This window comes from Pan troglodytes, chromosome 11 (genome assembly GCF_028858775.2).
Source record: "Pan troglodytes isolate AG18354 chromosome 11, NHGRI_mPanTro3-v2.0_pri, whole genome shotgun sequence".
NCBI classification, from domain to species: domain Eukaryota; kingdom Metazoa; phylum Chordata; class Mammalia; order Primates; family Hominidae; genus Pan; species Pan troglodytes.
Window position 1 is genome coordinate 89601998 of NC_072409.2, and position 21648 is coordinate 89623645.

Here is a 21648-nt window from a genome sequence, read left to right on the forward strand (position 1 = left end):
GAGGTCAGGAGTTTGAGACCAGCCTGTACAACATGGTAAAACCTAATCTCTACTAAAAATACAAAAAAATAGCTGGGCATGGTGGTGTGCACCTGTGGTTTCAGCTACTTGGGTGGCTGTGGTGGGAGGATTGCTTGAGCCTAGGAGTTGGAGGTTGCAGTGAGTGGAGATTGTGCCACTGCACTCCAGCCTGAGTGACAGAGCAAGACTGTAAAAAAAAAGAAAAAAAAAAAAAAAGAAAGAAAGAAAACCTGGTAGTCCCTGGTAGTCCCTGACATTCCCTCTCTAAACTAAACCCCTTTCCTAAGAGATAATCAATTTCTTCTTTATTTAAAAGTTTAATCTATTCCTCTTTCATTTTTCCTATATTGATGTTTCTGGAATTTTTAAGCATAAGCATTATCCTCAGCTAAACCATTTTATAAGGAAATTGTTGTAAAACATAGTATATAATTATCTTAGCTTTCCAGTTGCTAGTTTTATATATACCTATCATTAATTTTTTTCTTCAAACATTATGTAAGGATGTGTAAAATTCCATTAAATATGGTCAAATACATTAAGTAATGTATCAGTTCCATTTGTTTTCCCCCCTGAACTCTCTCTCTGAATTCTCATGAAGGCTTGTGAGTCCCTATGCCTAGTGAATAAATATTATGCTGAGGCTCCCCTCTTCCACCATGCTAAAAATTTTACTCATCTCTCTTGTGGTTGTTTCTCTGCCTTCTGAAAGTCCATGTATTCTTTCCTGGTATATCCTTTCATTCTCTAGTAATTTTCTGAGAGGTCATTTTGAAAACATGATTATCTGAAAACGTCTTTAGTCAACTCTAATTTTTGATTGATATTTGATTGGAAATCTAATTTAGATACAATTTTCTGAACTTTGAAGGCGTTGACTTGGTAGCTTCTAGTCTTAGTCTACAAGTCTTATGTCATTATGATTATTTATCTCTTATGTGTGACTCACTTTATAATTTTAGAAACTTTTTGGAAAATTAATTTCCAAATGTACTGAAATTCTAGGTGGTGTGTTTGATGTGGCTCTTATATTCATTACTTTGGAAAAATCTTCTTGTATTATTCCTTGATAATATTTTTTGCAGTTCTCTCTTTTTGGAAAGTTGGTCATTGAACTTGCTGTGTTGATTATTTAATTTCCTTAACAAATTTTTTCCATTTCCTCTCCCATTTGTCTCTTTGCTATGATTTTTAGAGAGATTCCTCAGTTTTATCTTCTAATGTCTTTATTAAATTTCATTTATGTTGTCTTTTTTTCTTTCTGAAAGTTTTCTTATGTTTTCTATGTTTTTTTGAAAATATAAAATTCTTTTTTATTGGTTAGATGCAGATAATCTCTTATCTTTCTGAATATATTAATTATCATTTCTTCATCCTGTTCTCTGTATTATAACTGTTTCTTCTGAATTCTTTTTACTATTTGGCTATTGCAGACTCTGTCTTCAATATTTGACGTTTTCTTCAAATACCTGGAACTCTTTTTCTGTCCATTCATATTTAAGGGTGAACAATTAAATAGTTGATAGAACACTTGTGTGTGGAAGAGGCTTGTTGAGATGTGAGTCTTACTGTAGGCTAACAGGTATGTTATTGTAGGAGCCCTATATGTAAGTACCTATAGGTCTTTTCTCTAAACTCTTTAATTCCTTAAGAGAAGATCCTCCGGTCTCTTTCACTGAGGAATGTGGGTACTGCATAGGCCAGTTTCGCGGAGTGGGAAGAACTGGTCATTTAACTGTTCTTTTACCAGGTTTTTTAATAGCCCTCCCCACCCCATTTCAGCCCTATCATTTGCCTTTCTTTCAGAGATATTGGACCACAAATACACAGGTTTCCTGAGTATTGAATTTGCTTGCCAATGCTTAGGTTTTAACATTTCTCTGATATTTTATGCTTGTTATCATCAGCCCAATTTTGTTGAAACCTGTCATCTGTTAAAATAGCTTCCCTTGACTTCTCTTGTTCTCTTTGTCCTGCTTTGATTATACTTCCTATATTCCTTTTAGTGAGTGTTAGGATGGAGGAGAGAACAGCTATGAACACATGTGCTTTGGCTACCTTGTTCAACTGGAAGTCTAGAGAAGCTATCAGTAAGTTACAGATGTGGTTTTGAAAAAGTGTGCTTCCTCTTATATTTGTATGGACTCAAAAAGTGAGTCTATAATCCTGTAGCACAGCTTTTAGTGATTACCTTGCTTGCCTCCAGAATGCAACATAAGTGTGATTTTAAAAACTGGCCTTAGATATAGGAGTTGCAAGTATTTCTCACTTGGCTCACTCCAGGTGGAAGATTTTTACTGCCTTAATAGAAATAAGAACATAACTCCTGTTCCCCTGCTAGGCTAAATATTCAAATGGAATAGGAATGTTAAGGAGCAAGAACAGAAAGCCTCTCCCTCCCACCTCCACCCCTGGATTTCAGGCTTTCCTAATTCAAACCACACCGAAGCTTGGAAAACTGTCAAAATTATCCACGTAGGTCTCAGCAGTTAGGGAATGGAGGCTGGAGACTGGGGGCCAAAGAGCAGAATTGCAGAACGTAGCTAAGAAATGTACTCAGAAAATAAGCCACACTTATGCAGTAAAACTTGGCTGGTTCCAGAACCCACTTAGGAAACACTGCCCTAGATAATCTCCCACTCCTTCTTTTTTCTCCTGTAGCACATACTTCATCAGCACATTTGATACATTCACAAATGCTTATTGATTCCTACTGTAGGTAGCCCTGGCTGTTTGGCAGTTAAGCTGTTTATGGCAGCCTCCTTCAAGAGACTGTGAGCTCTTTGAGGCCATGGGCTATGTCTAATTCATTTCTGTATCTTTAGGAAGTGATTGAACTATTTAGCACACTAACTAAATATTTGTGGCATGAAGGAAAAAATAAAGAAATATATTTTGTTCAGTTATATGCCTACTTCTAAATACTATAAGTAGGCAAAAGGGGTGAGATATGAAAAAAATTATCAGCCATCATTATGATATTTGTGAAGTTGATTTTCTTGCTAGAAGGCAATATTAATAGATTCCTATTCCAATGTCAGGTTATCATTCCAATTGCTAGATATGATAATTAACTAAGGCAACCACAATCTGATTGTTACATGTTTTTATCAGCCAACTTCTTGATAGTATGAATTATCAATTCATCCTGATTTTAAATTCAAGGGGCTTTGAGAAGTTAATGGCTTATCATCCCCCTCTTTTTTACCTGAAATCACTTTAGCTTTTTATTGAGATATACAGTATGAAATTCTGAGCCCAAGGACCTAGAAGTAAGGTTCAATTCTGTTGCTTACTAACTCAGTGATTTTGAGCAAAATAGTTAATTTTGCTCAGTGGTGCAAATGGTGGTTACTTCAGTGACTGAAAGAACACAAGATGGCTGCAAAGATTATATGAGAAAGCACATCTGAACTAAAATGTGATGAACACATTTTGATTAATATAATTAGACAGTGCACATATATACATATAATGTACTAGGAATTGTCATCATGACAATAAGATAATCATGTATTTTTTTAATCCCGTAATGTCTACATTTTGAGAAATCTTGCATTTTTGAGATCAATCGTGAGTAAAAATTGGAGGATTTTTCTTTGTGAGAATGCCTGTTTTTAGAGGGAACTGTGATGGGCAGAAAACTATGTTTTTACATAATTCCTAGACGTATCAACATAAATGTCATTACTGAAAAAAGTCACCTAATAAGCACCAAACACCTCACATCTCCTGAAAAAAATAGGTTGAGCCAGGGAAGAGGCAGAGTTTAGATGCTTAATATTTGTGAATGAAAATAGTGGATTTCTTCCATCCATAATCCACATTCACTGTTAACACTTTAGGGTAGGATTTAGCTAAGCAGATTAATAATAAAGTTGAATACGAAAATGGAAGACTTATAACCTATTGTTAAGGAAATTTGTTTTAAAATCTGTCAGACAGTCCTTGGCCAGACTGATACAAAGGTGTAAGCAGAAAATTCTGTTTCTTCTTTATTCCTTAAGTTATGAGGATGACATGGTAATACATTGTCTTTACCAAATATTATTCAAATAACATAAAAGCTAAATAATAAAATGTGAAAGTTACTCTTCTTAGTTTCTCCTCCCCATTCTTCTTCCCAGAGATAACTGCTCTAAAGTATCTTTTTTTAAGTAAAAGGAATTCAGGTTGTTTAAGTCAGAGCATCCTAAATTCAAATTGCTCTTTTGCCACTTAGCTTTGTGACCTTTAGCGTATTTCTTAAATTTTCTAATCTCTCAATTTACTCAGTTGTGAAATCAAAGTAAAAACACTGTGCAGAGTTGCCGCAAAAAGTAAATTACATGGATTCACATGTTGTTGAAATGAATAAAGTATCGTATATCATGTAACTTTCAGAAAAATCGCAGAAACAATATATGTTAGTTCTCATCTCCTCTTCCTTGCTCCTCTATTTCTCTGCATCCTAATCAGTCTTCTCCTCTTTCTTCATTAATTATGATTTTTGTTAAGATTGGATCACTGTCTCCTTGAGGAAGATGCTGGGCCTGTAGTATGAAAGATTATCACAGCAGAGTGGAGAGAAGTCTCCAGTCTCTGAAGTCACAGAAGGTTGAAATTGGGCAGATGTAAATAGTAGATTCTCTAGCCCAATATTTCTCTCTGCCTTCCTCCCTCCCCTCTTCCTTCCTTCCTTCCTTGTTGAGAAATGAGTTGCTTAAATGGGATGTAACTGGAGCTGCTGGTAGGGTGTGGGGGTTGTGGACAGAGTAGAGTCTAGTTGTTCAGCCTCCTTTTTATTTTCTGAGGAATCTGAGGTGCCTCCCAAAACCTTGATATTAATATGAAGTATGACCCATTCATCCAAATTCTCTCGTTTGTAAGATGAGGAATGCATTTTGGAGTGTTCATTTCAGAGTCAGACAGTCATCAAAATGTAGGGCAATTAGCTTGATTGGAAATTATCACCTTTGACTTTCAGCTTGAATATACCACACCTTGAAAACTGTTTTAGTAATTGCCGGATCTGCAGGTGTTCATGGTCTCTGGGGCTGCAGTCCAGATTTTAGGAGAGCAGAGTAGCCGGCGACCTCTCCAGTGGTTTATCAAAGACACCTCAATTTTATTCTGGTGTTTAATCTGCCACAGAAGCCGTTTATTGCTTCATCTTCTTGAGTAACGTGGATACTGTCACTTAATTAACTCACCATTTGACTGCATGTTTAAAATTGTCAGGTGGGAAGTAGATTTAGTGCTGTCTTATGATTAATAAAATGCTAAATTCTCATTTTGTGAGAGCCACGTAGCTGGCACCTGAACAAAAGCTACTAAGTTTGTTGGTTGTTATTTGGCTTTATAATTACTGAACTGTCAGGAAAATAGGTGCATTCATTTGTTCTTTTTGTATATTTATTTTTAAAGCACATCAATATGTGGGTGTTGGGGGGTTGGTGTGGTTGAACTTACAAAAATATTTTAAATTCTAACATATTAAATGAATTATCATATCTTTAACAGGTATACTTTATTGAAGAATGTTTTAGAATCTTAGAATTAATAATTGCATATTTACTGAGTGATTATTTATGCTAGCCACTGACCTAGGGTTATTTAAATATGTTGCTCCAACTAAACTTCACAGTAATTCCAAGAAGTAGGCATTGTTCTTCCCATATTACAGATAAAAAAACAGAGCTCTGAGATGATTACTTATTTGCATAAAAGCACCTACCTTAATATTAACAGAGATTAGCCTTAAATATGGGATTTTATGTCTAAACTTATGAATTCTGTTTATTCCAATGGGAGAATCGCTTTGATTAAGCCCACTGAAATTGTTATGCTTTTGTAGCAATTATGCTTGGAGCCCTTGGCCATTGTTTATTTTTTCTCTTGCTTCATGCACCCACAAAGGGTTCTGTGTTGAGGATCCCCAAGACCATTTCTATATTCAGTGATTTGCTAAAAAGACTCATAGGACTCAGCTTATAGTGGTATTTATGGCTAAGATTTATTATAATAAAAGGGTACAAAACAAGATAAGCGAAGGATAATGACCCTTGGGCGAAGTCTGAAGGAAACTAGGTGCATGCTTCCAAGGCGCTTCTCCTGGTGGATTTATAATAGACGCACTTAATTCCTCCCGCAGTGTCTTGTGACAATGTGTGAAACGTTGTCTACCAGGAAAGCTCATTAAAGACTCAGGACCCAATATTTTTAGGGAGCTGTTCACAAAGGCACTCTCTGACTAGCATGCACCAAAATTGCAGACTCCCAGAAAGAAGGCAGGTATTCAGCATAAGCAACAATGTGCAATTTAGACACAGTAAGATGTTTTCATAATTTAAAGAAAGTGTTATATCAGTGTAGACAACTGTTTACCAGTTAAGTTCTCAGATGCCAGCTAAGGGCCACGTTTGCAAGCAGGCCTTTCTAAGGATAGCAATCTTGGCTACGATGTTAACTCTTTTTTTTTGTTTTTTTTGCACAAAATTCAAATGACCTCACAGAATGATCCCACACCAAAATGTTTTGTCATTTGCAGTTCTTGAAATTAAATCAGAAAAGGAGTAAGGTTCATGCCTTGGAGTGCTAAAAAGGACATGATGCATGTTAGAAATAGCCCAAAACCTTATTCATTTTGAGATTTTACTTCTTCCTTCATTTATTGACCCTCAAAATATTTATTGAACACGTATTGTGCTAGGAAATGGCAGAGCAGAGTGATTAAGATCACAGCCTCTGAATCAAGATGCCTGGATTTAACTCCCAATTCTACCACTTACCAGTTACATACTGTTAGACAAGTTTCTAATAACTTCTCTGTGGTCAGGTTTTCACATCTGTAAAACAGAGATTATAATAGTGCCTATTTTGTAGGGTTAGGGAAGATAAGACAAGTTAATATGCTGTCTGGCATGTGAGTGGGTAATAAAAGTTGGCTCCTATTATTATGTTCTTCACATTGTGCTGGCTCTGGATATACAGTGATGAATAAGGCAGATACAGTTCCTGCTAGAATAGAAATTCTAGCCTAGTGGATGATACAAGCAAATAAGCATAAAATTATTTTAGAGAGTAATAACTGCTCCAGTAGGTAAAATCTTGGGTATATGAGGGCACGTAGGAGAAAGCCTCACCTAGCTTGGAGGAAGATAAGTAGAAGTCAGAGAAAATGGAGAAGGAAGTTAGAAGCGGAGGGTGACTATACCAGGCCAAGGGAACGTCTTGGGCAAAAGGTGTTGAAATGAGGATGGGAGGTAGGGAGAGAGAATTGTATATTGGAATAGGTGAAATAATAAGTGATATGGCCGTAGGAGAGATGAACTTGGAATGATAAGCAGGGACCAGAGGATAAAGAGCTTTTCAAGTCCTATTAGGGAGTTTTCACTTGGCTTGAGAATAATGAAGAGTTCTACAGGGGCCAAACCTGGGGACAATTCCCTTTGGAAACACAAGCCAGCATGATCCTCATGGAACTTTCTTTTGTGTGTATGGCTTCCTCTCTGAAGATTGCGTTGTCAGCTTCCCTTATCAATGGACAATGAGGACTCCTTTCCCTTTGTGCTTCCTCTTTGTATATCAGGTATTGATCTGGAACATTCTGGACCAGGGCTGAGGCAATTTTAGGGGCTGTTAACAACAAATCAAACCTTCTTCAGCTTGCTGCACATGAAGATTCTGGATGTGAGAACAATAAAAGAACAGAATGAGGACATTTGGTTGTATTCATGTCTAGTGAAACTGGTAAAGAAACTACCTGCAAGTACTCATGTGTCAGTGCTCACCTATGTGCAACACAGTCCAGCCCCTCAGAGTGAACCCAAGTAATGATCAACACTAGACTTTATGTGATGTTTTAATTCTATGATTTGACCTCCTACATTTTTTATTGTTGATTTATTCCCTTTTTTCCATATGCTTCTCTTTTTATTGGTAATTCTTTATACTTTATTTTATGTGCTTTGCAAACCATGCTCACATATAAGCACACACGGGAAATGATTTAAATTGAGCACACCCGCCATAATGAACATGCCATTATTTGTGGGGTGGGAGTGAAAACTAGTATTTACCTGCTGCTTTTTACTTTACTGATATTGCCAGTTTTCTTTATGACACATTTTTAATTTTGTTCTAAGTAAAAATGTCTTCTTAGGCTGATTGAATATAACATTAGGATTACACGAAAATTTCTAATATTTTTTGCCTGGGACCATTCCACTATCACTTAGTCAACAGTGTTCCTAATCCACCAGGATTCCACATTTTAGAGGAAACTTTTATGTTTCTTTCTGTCTCACACACACACACATGCACACACACACACACACACACACACAGACACACACATTTATTGAGAGCTACAGAGGCACCTCTACCACTTTTGACCTAGTATTAACCCCAAGTATTCAATTTCATGCTTAGTACCATTCAGGCTCCTGGGTAAAGCTACACCACATATGCTACTCTATGTCCTTGAAATAAAAGATGGCTGATTCTAAATGTAGTAATTGCTTGTGGGTTGGGCTGCTGCTGATGTTACAGACAGACCCTGCTTCAAAGAGTGGGAATTATTTGAGCGATGGAAGTACCTTTATAAAGAAGACAAATCAATTGATGTGTCAAGTCTTCCTCTGTTAGCATGAACATGAAAGATCTTGCATAATGAAGTAACTTTCCCAGAAATGATAAATGTCCATTTTCTTCCTTATCTTTTTGTTCCAATGCATACTTTTAGAGTTTCTCATGAATTAGCAAAATATTGACAACGTTGCATATGGCAGCTGAGGAATATTATCATAGATCTAGGTATGATGGCCACTAGTCACAAGTGACTATAAAAATTAATTCAAATTAAATGATATTAAAATTTAGTTCCTCAGTTGCACTAGTCACATTTCAAGTGGTCAATAATCACATGTGGCTAGTGGTTGTTATACTGGATGACACAAAAATAGAACATTTCCATCATTGCAGTAAGTTCCGTTGGGTTATACCTGTTTAGATGAAATGTACAGTATTTCAATTCTTTGTCAGTCCTGTACCCTGGCAACTATATGGACATTAGATACAGGAATTATGAATAATTGTGGTTAAGTATTTAATTATAACTTAAAAAATATGTTAGTCTCCCTTGTCCGCAGTTTCATTTTCTGCAGTTTCAGTTACCTGCAGTCAACTGTACTCTGCAAATATTAAATGGTCTTAGTGAAAGGATAAAGTTTCATTATTTTATAGTATTAAGACTAGTAGGTCTGAAGTCTTTATAGAAAGTAATGAAACTTTGCCCTTTCACTAAGACCATGAGGGCCTAAGAAATAGAAAAACTTGTCAAAACCCCAAACACCGTGTACATATTTAAGGAAACAGGTAGTATATTATTTGTTTTTTTAAAAATCCTCCCCTGAAAGTCTACTTTTGAACTGGATAATTTTAAAGTGAAATAGAAGAGATAAAACTTTCTTGTGTTTTGGTAAAAAGATATCCCGTGAAATCATCACAGCTCTTTCAAGAAAACTGTGAAAGGAACTGGAAGCTGGTAAAGGTGGTCAATATTTTAGGTAAATTGCATTCTATTGTTTACATTTATAACTCAGACTTTCGGTCTTGTTTATGGAACATTTCCACACAAGGCTCATTGATTCTTAGATTGCTGAATCACACAGCAGCTGCTCCTATTGAAGCACAGTTACTTAACTTACTACTGATTACCTCATAAGTGCATAATTTCTCAGTCATAGTCTCTGGTATATTGTTCTTGCTCTCGAGATCATCTTTAACAGGGTGATCTTTAACAGGGAAAAGCTCTCCCCATGATGTGCCCATCCATGTGGCAATATGTTGATGACATTTTCCCCTGTTTTCCATTTCTCTGTCACTTAGAACAACCACATTTTTTAGAGGGAAGATATATTTTTGTGTCCTATTTCAAATCTGCCCTGGCCCATATTATCCTAATATTTAAGATGGGATAAATAGAAGCAGAACTGTCATAGAATTTGTTTTGGTGGTGAAATGGGGGTGGGAGAGAAAACTAAATAAGTAAACAAGAAAAGTGCCTAATGATAAAAATAATAAAAATGTTAACAATATTGCAGACACTCATTAACTGGACAGGGCAAAACTTGTAAGGCTATGATTCATCTGCTTCTTGTTCTGATGTGATTAGACAATGACAATGTTTTTTTTGAGTTAATTGTTCATTGCAATACACATTTTGGGTGTATGGTTTCATTATTTATAAGCTTCTATGTCAGATTATCTGGCACTGAAGTTATTTGCATAAATTAAAGCACGTTCTCAAAAAGTTTGCTTGCATTTTCTCTGATATGGCATATAGGTAATTCAATATCCTTGTGGAAAGAAGAATCTAGATGGCACTGCACTAATGACCCTGGGGTGGCGGTGGCTGAGGCACTCATTGGAGGAAGATAGAAGATTCTTATTAGAAGGATAGTCCTTGAATATCAAAGGTGCTTGAGATTTTCAAACTCATCAACTTTTAGAGGAAAATAAGTGTTATGGGAAACATCAGCTTTGAAATCAGAAAAGTCTATGTTTCAATCTCAGCTGTGCCGCCCGAGAGCCTATGGATTTTTGGAGTACATAGCATGTTGGACACAAATTGATGGTGATGATTGTTGTTTGTATTGTTAATTTCTCCTTTTGTGTAACATACTGTGTGACCTTGTTACTTAATATTTTTACCCTTCTGCTTTCTTATTGCAGCATAATGATACCCACCCAATAGGATCAAATAAGAATTCAAATTTGGAACCTTGTAGGTGACAAGTGACAGGATGACTTGTATCAGATTTAACTGTGGCATTCTGCTCACTGTTAATTCTTGTCTGTAGCCGGAACATGGCAGCATTTTATCTCCTAAACTCCTTGATATACATATATAAATATCTACATGTTGTTCAGCCCCGACCTGTGGAAATGTCATAGAAGAACATTCTTTATGGCATAGCATTCAAAGAACTCTTTGAATAATTCTAGAAAAGTCTTGTGGATTTTTAGAATTCCTTTGGGGTTGGTAAATATTAGCTAGAATGACAAATATAAGAAAAGAAGAGCTAAAAATGTTAACCCTTCAAAATCCATAGATAAAAATGTGACCCAAAGGAAAAGTATTTCATTGTTATCAATTATTCATTGATTCCTAAAAGTAATAATAATAAACGTCCTTGAGGCTGCTGTGCAATGTGAGCTCAGGGCTTAGGGCAATGGCAAAATAAAGATGTAATAAATATAATTGATATTCACTGATTCTGTATTACTAACAAAACAACCTCCATAACTGAACAGAAAAATGACTTTTAAGAGGGACTCAAATTATCTTCTTAAATTCTAAAAAGTGCATTTTCCCCCATGGAAATTTGCTGTGAACCAAAATAGCACATACTAATAGTTATCATTTACATAGGGCCCACTATGTAATCGTGCTTTTCATTTCTAATCCCTATGGAAACCTTGCAAGACAGATTTCATTATCCCTATGTTCCTGATGAGGAAATTGAGCTTGAGAAGGGTCAAATAATTGTCCAAGGAAAATTCTACGCAGCCACTAGGAATAAGTGTTGTGTTTGAAATGCCTCAAGTGTTACTCTGACTATAATGACACATTAACATTTCCTCTTGAAAAAAAAGTTATGCAAGTTATACTCAAGTATTGTGTATTTACTATACTGGAAAAGAATGAGTATGGATTCCTTGTGTGGAGTTACAGATTGTGATGAGTAGTTCTTGATGTTACTGTTTACAATAAACTTTTATGTCAGACATTATGCTAGGCATTGAGAATTAAAAAAATTAAGTACATTTATTTACCCTAAAGCACTCATAGTCTAGTGCAAGGATAACAAATAACTGGTTCCTTTGCTGATTCCAATAGTAGATACAGCTTGGGTGCAGCTCAGGTTGAGTTTCTTAACAGTTCTTTCTCAACAGTGATTCCAGATAATTTCTAAACATTGATTAAAATGAGTACACATTAGAAATAAAGCTCATTTACCACTCATATTTTAGGAAACACATGTAATCCATCATTTGAAATCCACTGTGACAATTTGGATAGAGTTATGAGTAGTTTTGTCTACAGTACTGTGGATTTCCATGTATACTTATAGAGAAGGATAATCACCTCTAGTTATGGAGGGTGGGAGAGAGAATATAGAAAGCTTTACACAGAGATTCTTAATCTTTAGGAATGGGTAGAAGTATGACAAGGGATGAGACTGGTAATTTAGCAGGGATCAAAGACTAGAGGAATTTATATGCTATCCTGTGAAATTTAGAATCTACTCTGTAGGTAAAGGATTGGTTTCTGAAGGATTTTACAAAAGGAGTAAAGCATTTTAGTAGAGGGGAAGTTCATGGGGCATGTGGCTGAGAGAAGACATGAGATACTGCATGGGAAGATAAACTGAGGGCCGGTATCATCGTAGCAGTGGTTGTACTCTAGACCAGAGGTCTGATCAGAAAACAGTGTATAAAGTTGATGTAGATTTAGAACTGATGAACATTAGTAATTGGACATAGTGAGGGGATGACGTGAAACAGAAAGTAATTTCTAGGACAACGTCTAGATTTCTGGCTTGGATGACTGGGTTGATGGCAAGAAGAGAGTTGTGAGAATAAGATGTAGTGATTTCACTGAGGATAAACTACAAAGACATTGATTTATATTACTACACAGAAATATTTGGAAAAATCTTTGTTTTTTAAGGCCAAGTGCTTGCTTCTAAAGCAGATTTTAAAATATTCTCATGAGACACTAATAAATTGATTTTGATGATAATCATTAGTAAATTTTGTATATCACTCATCTATATTTTTATATGCTTTTTTTCCAATTGTGAAAAGTTGGAATCAGTAGGGACCTGAACTTTATTGATTAAATCTTGAGTATGGAGCCCTGTTAGAGGAAATGATTATTACAAAATCAATTGTATTCTTCCACATGGATACCAGTGATGATTTTTTATTTCTGTTCTGAGTTAGACCTGTGTTAGCTTTCTGGGGTGGCTATGATTCCAACTGGTCAACTCCAATAAACTCTCTAGGGCATTCATCTATTTTAAACCCACTGGGCACAGTTAACTCTACATAAATCTTTTATTTTTGGTCTTTAATTGACAAATATTGACCACCCAACTTCAAGTCAACACGCTCTAATCAAAAGTGAAAATATTATAGAATTGATGATTCCTGATTTATCATGTGCTGACCACAAATGGATATTTCAGGTTACTCTCAGAAAGCTCCATTATGTGGAATACTATGTGTGTAGAGGGGGCCATGCACTAGAATGTAGTCTTTGAGTCATGACACCAGATTTTCCTTGTAGGCAGTAACTACTTGGTTTCCTCAAACTGCATCTGAATCCTTTTACCTCTTATGATTGTAAAACTTGAGAGTGTATGTGAGTGTGTGTGTGTGTGTGTGTGTGCGTGCGTGCGTGTTGGGGAGTTGTATTTTTATCTGCTATATTTTATGCAGAGAAACTGCCACTAAAAATTGCTGATGTGCCCAAAACATTTCCTCTACTATTTTCCTGAGTTGAGGATGAAAATGACATTTTGGAGTTTTAGTGATTCTTTTCTTCTGTGAAGCTTTGTTAAACTTTAGAATAAATGTTTTTATTCATTTAGAATATGTTATAGAATACATAGACAAGGTACTATTTTGCAATAGCACAGGAAGGCATCCATTCTTTTATTCAACCTTTAATAGAATTGTTGAGTATCTGGTTTTTGAATAATACTCTCCTTCTTGCTTAGGTGGTATGAATAAATATTTTTTTACAGCATAAACTCAAATTAACTTTGGATCCAGTTGTTGAGAGATACAGCATTAAACGATATAAGAAATCTATTGGCCGGGCGCAGTGGCTCACGCTTGTAATCCCAGCACTTTGGGAGGCCTAGGCGGGTGGATCACGAGGTCAGGGGTTTGAGACCAGCCTGACCAACATGGTGAAACCCTGTCTCTACTAAAAATACAAAAATGAGCTGGGCATGGTGGCAGGCACCTGTAACCTCAGCTACTCAGGAGGCTGAGGCAGGAGAATTGCTTGAACCCGGGAGGCGGAGGTTGCAGTGAGCCGAGATCGTGCCTCTGCACTCTAGCCTGGGCAACAGAGCGAGACTCCATCTCAAAAAAAATAAAATAAAATAAAAGGAAATCTTCTATTTGGTGCTCTTTTAACTCTGACTCTTTAGATGTGGACAAGTTATTTATCTTCTTAGTTTTATTATCTTCAGAATGGAGGAGGTGGGCTAAGTAATTTTGGACTAAGTAGTTTAAGAGATTTCTCCCAACTATAACCACAATTCTTTGGCCCTATTGATTGTCATATGAGCAAAAGAGACAAGTGCAATTTTAGTAATAGCAGTAATTACTATGGATAGACCTGCCAAACTATTGATCGCACCTAGTTGTTTTTACTAAAAGAGAAAATCATATGAGTTGGTAATGTGAGACACAGAATTCTATACCAGAGGATGTCTTCTGAGTTCAGGGCATTGGTGTGGTACCCAACTCTATGAAATAGTCTCACATGGAATTCATGAGGACAACACCTTGTTTGATGTTGTGCTCTTTTAGGCTGAGTATGCTTCAGGGCAAATCTTCAACTCTAATGTGACCCTTAGCCAAACGACTTTGTCATGGGAAGGGGGTATTTGAGCCATATTGCATGAAATTGTGAAAGTTCTGGAAGATATAGAAAGATGAAATTTTTTGAGTAAAGAACTAAAATTTCATGCAAATTCTGTTGTTTTATGGTCCACTACTGACACGTATAGTGAAAAGAAATTAAATTGATGGAGGAAGTATAAGACTGACTGAATGAATACGCATTTGTAAAGTCACATTTCTTGTTGTTTGTGGCACACTGAAGTTTGTCAGTGGAGTACTTTTTTTCCTTTATTACTATTGTTTTTAAAATTCTTAAATGGTACCCTTGGAAGGATTATATGATAAGTGATAGCAACAAACACATGATCTAGAATTTGGAGCCGTTGTGAAAACATCCCGCAAAGTAGTTATTTCCATATTTATCTATGATCCATTACTGTGAAGGATACTTAAAGCTATTGTTTCCCCTCTGCCTTTCTATGACAGTGGGTGAGAGTGATCCCAGAGTCTAAGGTGTGACTGTTGATGGCAGATTATAAAAACCTATTCTGAATAGAAATGCTTTATCTCCATTAAATGCATATTCTCTTTTGCAGAGTTCTATATTTGTGTTTAAACTGCCTTTATAAATTTAGTCTGCATTTTCCATGGGTTAAAAATAGCTGTTATTTGTAGCAATTCTGGCTAAGGTTTTGGATGAGTTTTCTTCGTCATCTTCTTTTTTTTTTGCTATTCTCTATCTCAGAAATAACAAGAATTTATTGTTTTATTCTCTCAAATTCCATCAATTTTTTGTAGTTAGTAGACAAGACAGTCTTCTTATGTCTCAAATAGAATTGCAATCTACATTGCTATGCAATTTTACACAGCCAATCCACTTGATAATGTCAAAACACTTTTATTTCTGCTTGGGAGGCTTTCTACCTTGCTCTCATTAATGTTGCACTTGTTTTGTTAACTGTAGAATCACTGATAGGGTGCCAAATAGAATTCAGAGAGAGAATCTTCATAAGTATAATGAATTTGGGTTGAACTGAGAGATTCTGCATTATTTTAAATATTTGACCTAGACTGATGGTAACTTTTGCTCTGTCTGTACTAAAATGCTTTATGAAGTAATTAAAAAGCAATCAAAAGATTGTAGACAAGTAAGTATACTTTTTGGGGGATTTCCTTCATTTTATAACTTTAAACTTTTTGTGATTATAAAGGTAAGTCATATTTCTTAAGACTTTTTGAAACATAGGGAAAGCAAGAGTAAATAATCATATATAATCAAACTGAAGATAAATAGCTACTCTTAAATTTTTATACTCAAACTGTTTTACTTAAAAGTTACTTGGCCCGGCACCGTGGCTCTCGCCTGTAATCCCAGCACTTTGGGAGGCTGAGGCAGGTAGATCATTTGAGGTCAGGAGTTCAAGACAAGCCTGGCCAACATGGTGAAACCCCATCTCTGCTAAAAATATAAAAATTAGCTGAGTATGGTGGCACACACCTGTGATCCCAGCTACTCAGGAGGCTGAGTCAGGAGAATCGCTAGAACCCGGGAGGCAGAGGTTGCAGTGAGCAGAGATCATGCCATTGCACTCCAGACTGTTCGACAAGAGCAAGACTCAGTCTCAAAAAAAAAAAAAAAAAAGTTTTACTTAAAAATAAGAATAATCATACACTTCATATTATTTTAAAATGCTCCATTGTTACATTAAAACACTCTAATTATATGTATAACTTTAATCATTTCCTTTATTATAACATAGTTGAACTTTTAAATTATTCATGATTATAAATAATTTTGAAATGAATATTGTTATATCTAATAAAATGACACTTGAACACTTATTAAAGTCCATACACTACTCTTTGCTTCAATAATTTTATTATATCCTCCTGATAGTCCCATGATTTAGAGAATTGTTTCTGTCTTAAAAAGGAAATGACTAAGTACTAAAGATTTTCTGTAACTTCATAGTAAGTGTGATATTTAACTTCTGTGCTATGTGACCCAAAGTCTATGCCCCAAATTACTAAACCTTATTGACTCTTTATGTATGAAAATAATTTTCTCTAAGGATGAATTTCTACAAATGCAAATGTTCGTTCAAAATATATACACATTTTAAAGATTTTATATGTTTTGACAAATTACCTTTCAGAAGTATAGTTTCAATTTATAGTCCCAACAAGCTAAATCAAGCACAGAAGAATACTTGGAAGGACTTGGTAACCTGGATAATGTTGCCATACATAATAATAACAACAATAACAATAGTGGGGGTGGCGATGGTGTCATTATAATAATATGCAATAGCTGTAATTTATATAGTGCCTTTTATATGCCAGGTGTTCTATAATGACCTTTACCTATGTTAGATTTTTTAGATCTTAGAACAGTTTTGAAAACCAGGACTGACTATCTCTGTGTCAGAGCTAAGATTTGCAGATATATGATTACTCAAGCCACAGAATTAGAAAGCAGTGGAGCAGAAATTGGAATGTCTCTCAACTCCAAATCTCCTGTTTATATATGTAACCTATCCAAAAAGATACTTCGTGAACTCATATGCGTTTTTATTGCCATATCACTATCAATTATAGCAACTGTCAGAGTACCATTACAATAATTACATACCCATCTCTTTCTGTATTCTAAGTTTCTTGAGAAATACAGGTATTTCATCAATTGTTATAACTTCTCAGAGTTCTTAGGATATCTCTGATGAAGACTCTACTCTTCCCTCCTCTGTAGATGTACCATGGTCCACAGTGTGTCTCAAGATGCATTTGACAAAGGCTCTATCAGATTACGTATAAACTGTCATCCAGTCAGGGTACTTTTGAGAGTAAAAAGGGGCTACTATAAATAGTGATGCTGTGGTTAACAGGTAACCTGAAATTGTCATGGGAAAACTAGAAAATATTTTCATCTGTGTCAGCATTCACTTGTCCAGGTGCCCTTGTGTCCTAGGAAATCTCTGTCTTCAACTTTCATTGTGTCCCCAAGATTCCTCTCTCCAAAGTTCCCACCCTAAAGGCAAAATATATCATGTTCCTAAGAAGAGATGACCACAGAAAAATGAAAAGCAGGGTCTTAGAAAATGCTATAAAAATAATTATTGAATAAAGAGACCCTTAACTCTAAGGAAATAAAGTTCTTTTAAAGATTCCCTTAAATTACTTACCTGAATCACTGAGCTAGTTTTGCAAAGAATAACTAAAGGAATGGTTTTGACCTTTAAGATACTGTTGTAGTGCCTTTCAGAAGCTCGATGTACCTTCCTACGCAATCCAAAATTTGGTTTTGATATCAAGACTGAGGACACCACACCTGCACCAATAGCATATTAAAAGGTTTATTACCCACATAATGAGGGTTTCTGAGAAGAGCGGGACAAATTTCCCAAGTAGATCCCAAAATAGATTGAATGAATAAGAAATGCATTGCAGTTTGGGGCTTTTATAGTGGTTAGGTAGTGGGGATAGGATGAGTGCAGTTTGAACTCCCTGCTAGTGCCAAGGAGAAAGAGGAAGAGGGTGGGAATGTTGAAAGCTGTCAATAGCCAAACATCAAAAATGAATTCAGGCTATTTATTACATTTACTAGGACAACTGGGGATGAGTCATTTCTGTGTGCTTGGAGCCATTAGGAACAGCTTGGCTGGCTGTCGGCTGCACACCTCCATAGAGCACCATTTTCACAGGGCACCATTTTCACAGTTGCAACATGGAGGTCCTGTGTGTGCTTCTCCCACTTTTCCTATGTGCAGCTATAATAAATGTCTTATTTTAAAAATCTGGGTCTGTGGACTTCATTTCCAAAACTTTGCCAATGTTTATGAATTTAAACCATTTAGATAGGAAGACTTTATTATTGATCCAAACTAGTGTATTTTATTATGATTGTGGTACATTTTCAGAGATGGTAACACAGATCACTAACATTTATCAGACTTTTACTTGCAAAGTAGATTTCAGTTCACAAAATAAAATTAAATGTATGCACATATGTACGTGTATATATGTATACATAGTATTAATAATAATAATGTTTGATACTTATCAAAAGTGTATAGTATGCAGGCACTGTTTTGTTGTAACCCTCATGACATCTCTATGAAATTTATACTGTTATCACTCTCATTTTTCAGATGAGGCATGTGAGATACTAAGAGATCTCACTCTCGGTTCTCTAAGGTTACTAGGTAGTAGTGGGATTTGTACACAGACCATCTGACTTCAGAGCCTGTACTCAACCAGTGAGAGTAATAGGGATAGAGGCTATTTATATTTCAGGGCAACCTACTGTTTGAACAAGCATTATGCAAAGGGAAGAACACTCAATTTAGAGTTGGAAGTGTGTTTTCTCATTTACTGTGTTACTACGGACTTCTTTAATCTTTCTGAAGTTCAGAAAAGAGTTTTAATCAAATTGTTTAGATGAACTCGTAATGCTTGCTTCTCATTGATTTTGTAAGAATAACTGTCTTGTTCACTACTTTATTCCTCAGAGCCTGGAATCAGGGCAAGTTGCTCATTAATGGGACTGTGAATGAATATGTACTTGGTATCTGGATCTGCATGTGATAATTACTAGCTTTGTATCTGTTCATTTTCAAATTCGTCCTCTAAAATCATAAAATATTTGTCATCCCCAATCCAAACTGTTCCAATATAATCTTTTTATTACTTCAGTATTAGAATCTAGCAATCTTTCCTGTAGAAAATGTAGTCTTGATTGCCTGAGGTCTGGTCCCTTATCAACTTTAGTCAGTGACTTTTGAATTATTTTCTGTCTACAGTAGCTCAAACAACTCATTTGACTCAATCTGTTTTCTGCCTTAGAAGATTTGAAAAGGCCTATCATTGAACCAGAGAGATCTTGCTTAATCTTCTCATCTCTAAGATAGGAAGGTTGAATCGAGGCTAATCTTCATAATTCATAATCTTAAAACTAAAAACTTTCAATTCTTTGGGGTGTCTGTTCATGTCCTTCTGCAGCTTTAGCAGTATCCTTCCAATTTGTATGCTCAGATTTAGCATGAAGTGACTTGTCTTAAGAGTCTTAAGCAGGAGGTGTTAGCTATAGGTGTGCTTTTCTCAACATTTATCCTGCGTCTGAAATTTAAAAGAATAGAATTTGAATGCTAAAGATTTATAGAACTTTTTAACAAACTCATATCTAGGCTCAGTAAGAAAGCATCAATCAGACTGGAAAAAAATGAGTTTGCTTTAAAAGAAAATTGTTTTATTATTGGACAAGTTGTTGTCAGTTTATTCTATGTGATTTTCCAACCTAGGAAACAATTATTACAAGACATATTCTTTCTAACAGTGTTATGAAGTGAACTCTACTGAATTTTATGGACTTCAAAAAAAGATGGATCCAGAAGAAAAATAGGATTAATTATAGATTAGGTAATTTTATAGCCATCTCTCCTACTTTACAGTAATAACATTACCTAAAAGTTTTAATCCAGTTGTTTAGATGTTTCAGGCAAATTTTGAGATGTAATCTCTGTTCTTGGTTAGCTTACAGTCTCAGTGAGATAATGTTGATGCAGAAGGAGAAAAAGGTATCCAGATAAAAAGGCAGAAAGGTGGTTATTGGGTACATTATCAATCTTCAAAAGGTGAGAAGTTCTGTTGAATTGTGTGTGTGTGTGTGTGTGTGTGTGTGTGTATATACAATGGAAGTAATAGCTAATACTCTAGGACATCATTTCACTAACCTCATATCATTTTATTTATTGCTCATAATAAATCTAGGAGGTGAATTCTGTAATTCTCACTTTATGAATGAGGAAGTACATAAACATATTTCTGCTTCACGCTTTATATTTCTCTCTATAAAGAGATGTTAAAATACCTTGCCTAAATTTATACAGAACATTTTTGCTAGACTACAGATTTAAATGCAAGCTTTTCCGACTCCAGGTCCTATGCTCTTAACCACTGAGATTTCTTTCTTTTTGGAGGAAAGTGTTTCTCAAAGTAGGGTCCAGGATTCTTCGGTGGGCTACTAGGATTCTCTAATAGCCTAGAATAGAATTTTTAAAGTTGAGTCCTTTCTTTGACTTTTTATAAGCTTCGAAATATTGACATTTCGTAAGCATGATTTTTATGGACTACTAAGTTTCATAATCTACAAGGTGGTTATAATTTGGTATTTATAAAATAAAACAAGTGTGTTTCTATAGAATGCTAGAAATGTTTTCTATCGAGAAGAGTGGCTGCTCAGATTTATCGATTTTATAAATGGTAGGGGTAGAATTTGAACCAAATTGCTTTGCTTCTTAGTTGCTCCCGGTCTTCCTGCTGCATGGCCTGATTCTTTGTGATAGTCCACTGTATCCTTTTTGAGTCCCCTCACTTGATCTCATTTGGAAAGTCTTTTATTCCTTAGAATCAAGGGATTCCTGTCCAGAACAGACATATAGCTTTAATTGCTTCAGGCAGAATGGGTTGTGATTAAGACTTTCCTAAACCAGATTCCAGGAGTGGAAGAAGCAATGGAAGGTTTTTGAATAGAGGACCTCACATACTTGGACACTTGTTAAAAGTCTCAAATTTGTAAAAGAGATTTAAAAAATACTCTTCAATTGCCTTGGATTATTTTGTCAATCAGAAAATGAAGAAAACAATTTGAGGAATGCAGAGTCTGGAATTAATTCTGACCATAGAGAGAACTGATTATTAATATGAAAAGTGATAAGAGACTTGGGACAAAGTGACTAAGTTATCTTAATTAATTTCATGATAGTAAAGGAAAAATTGTGAGTATAGCCGAAGAATTTATTCATATCATTAGCAAATGAAATTGTAAATTATAGACGAAACAAACCACAGCAAGAACAATGAAGAAAAAATGTGTGTATTTGTGTGTATTTGTGTATGAATATGTGCAGTAATTCCAAAAATTGATTTGATTTAGAAAGATGGGTAGCTATTTAAGAAATAATTTTAATTATACTCACAAATAAGCCCAAAGAAGAAGGA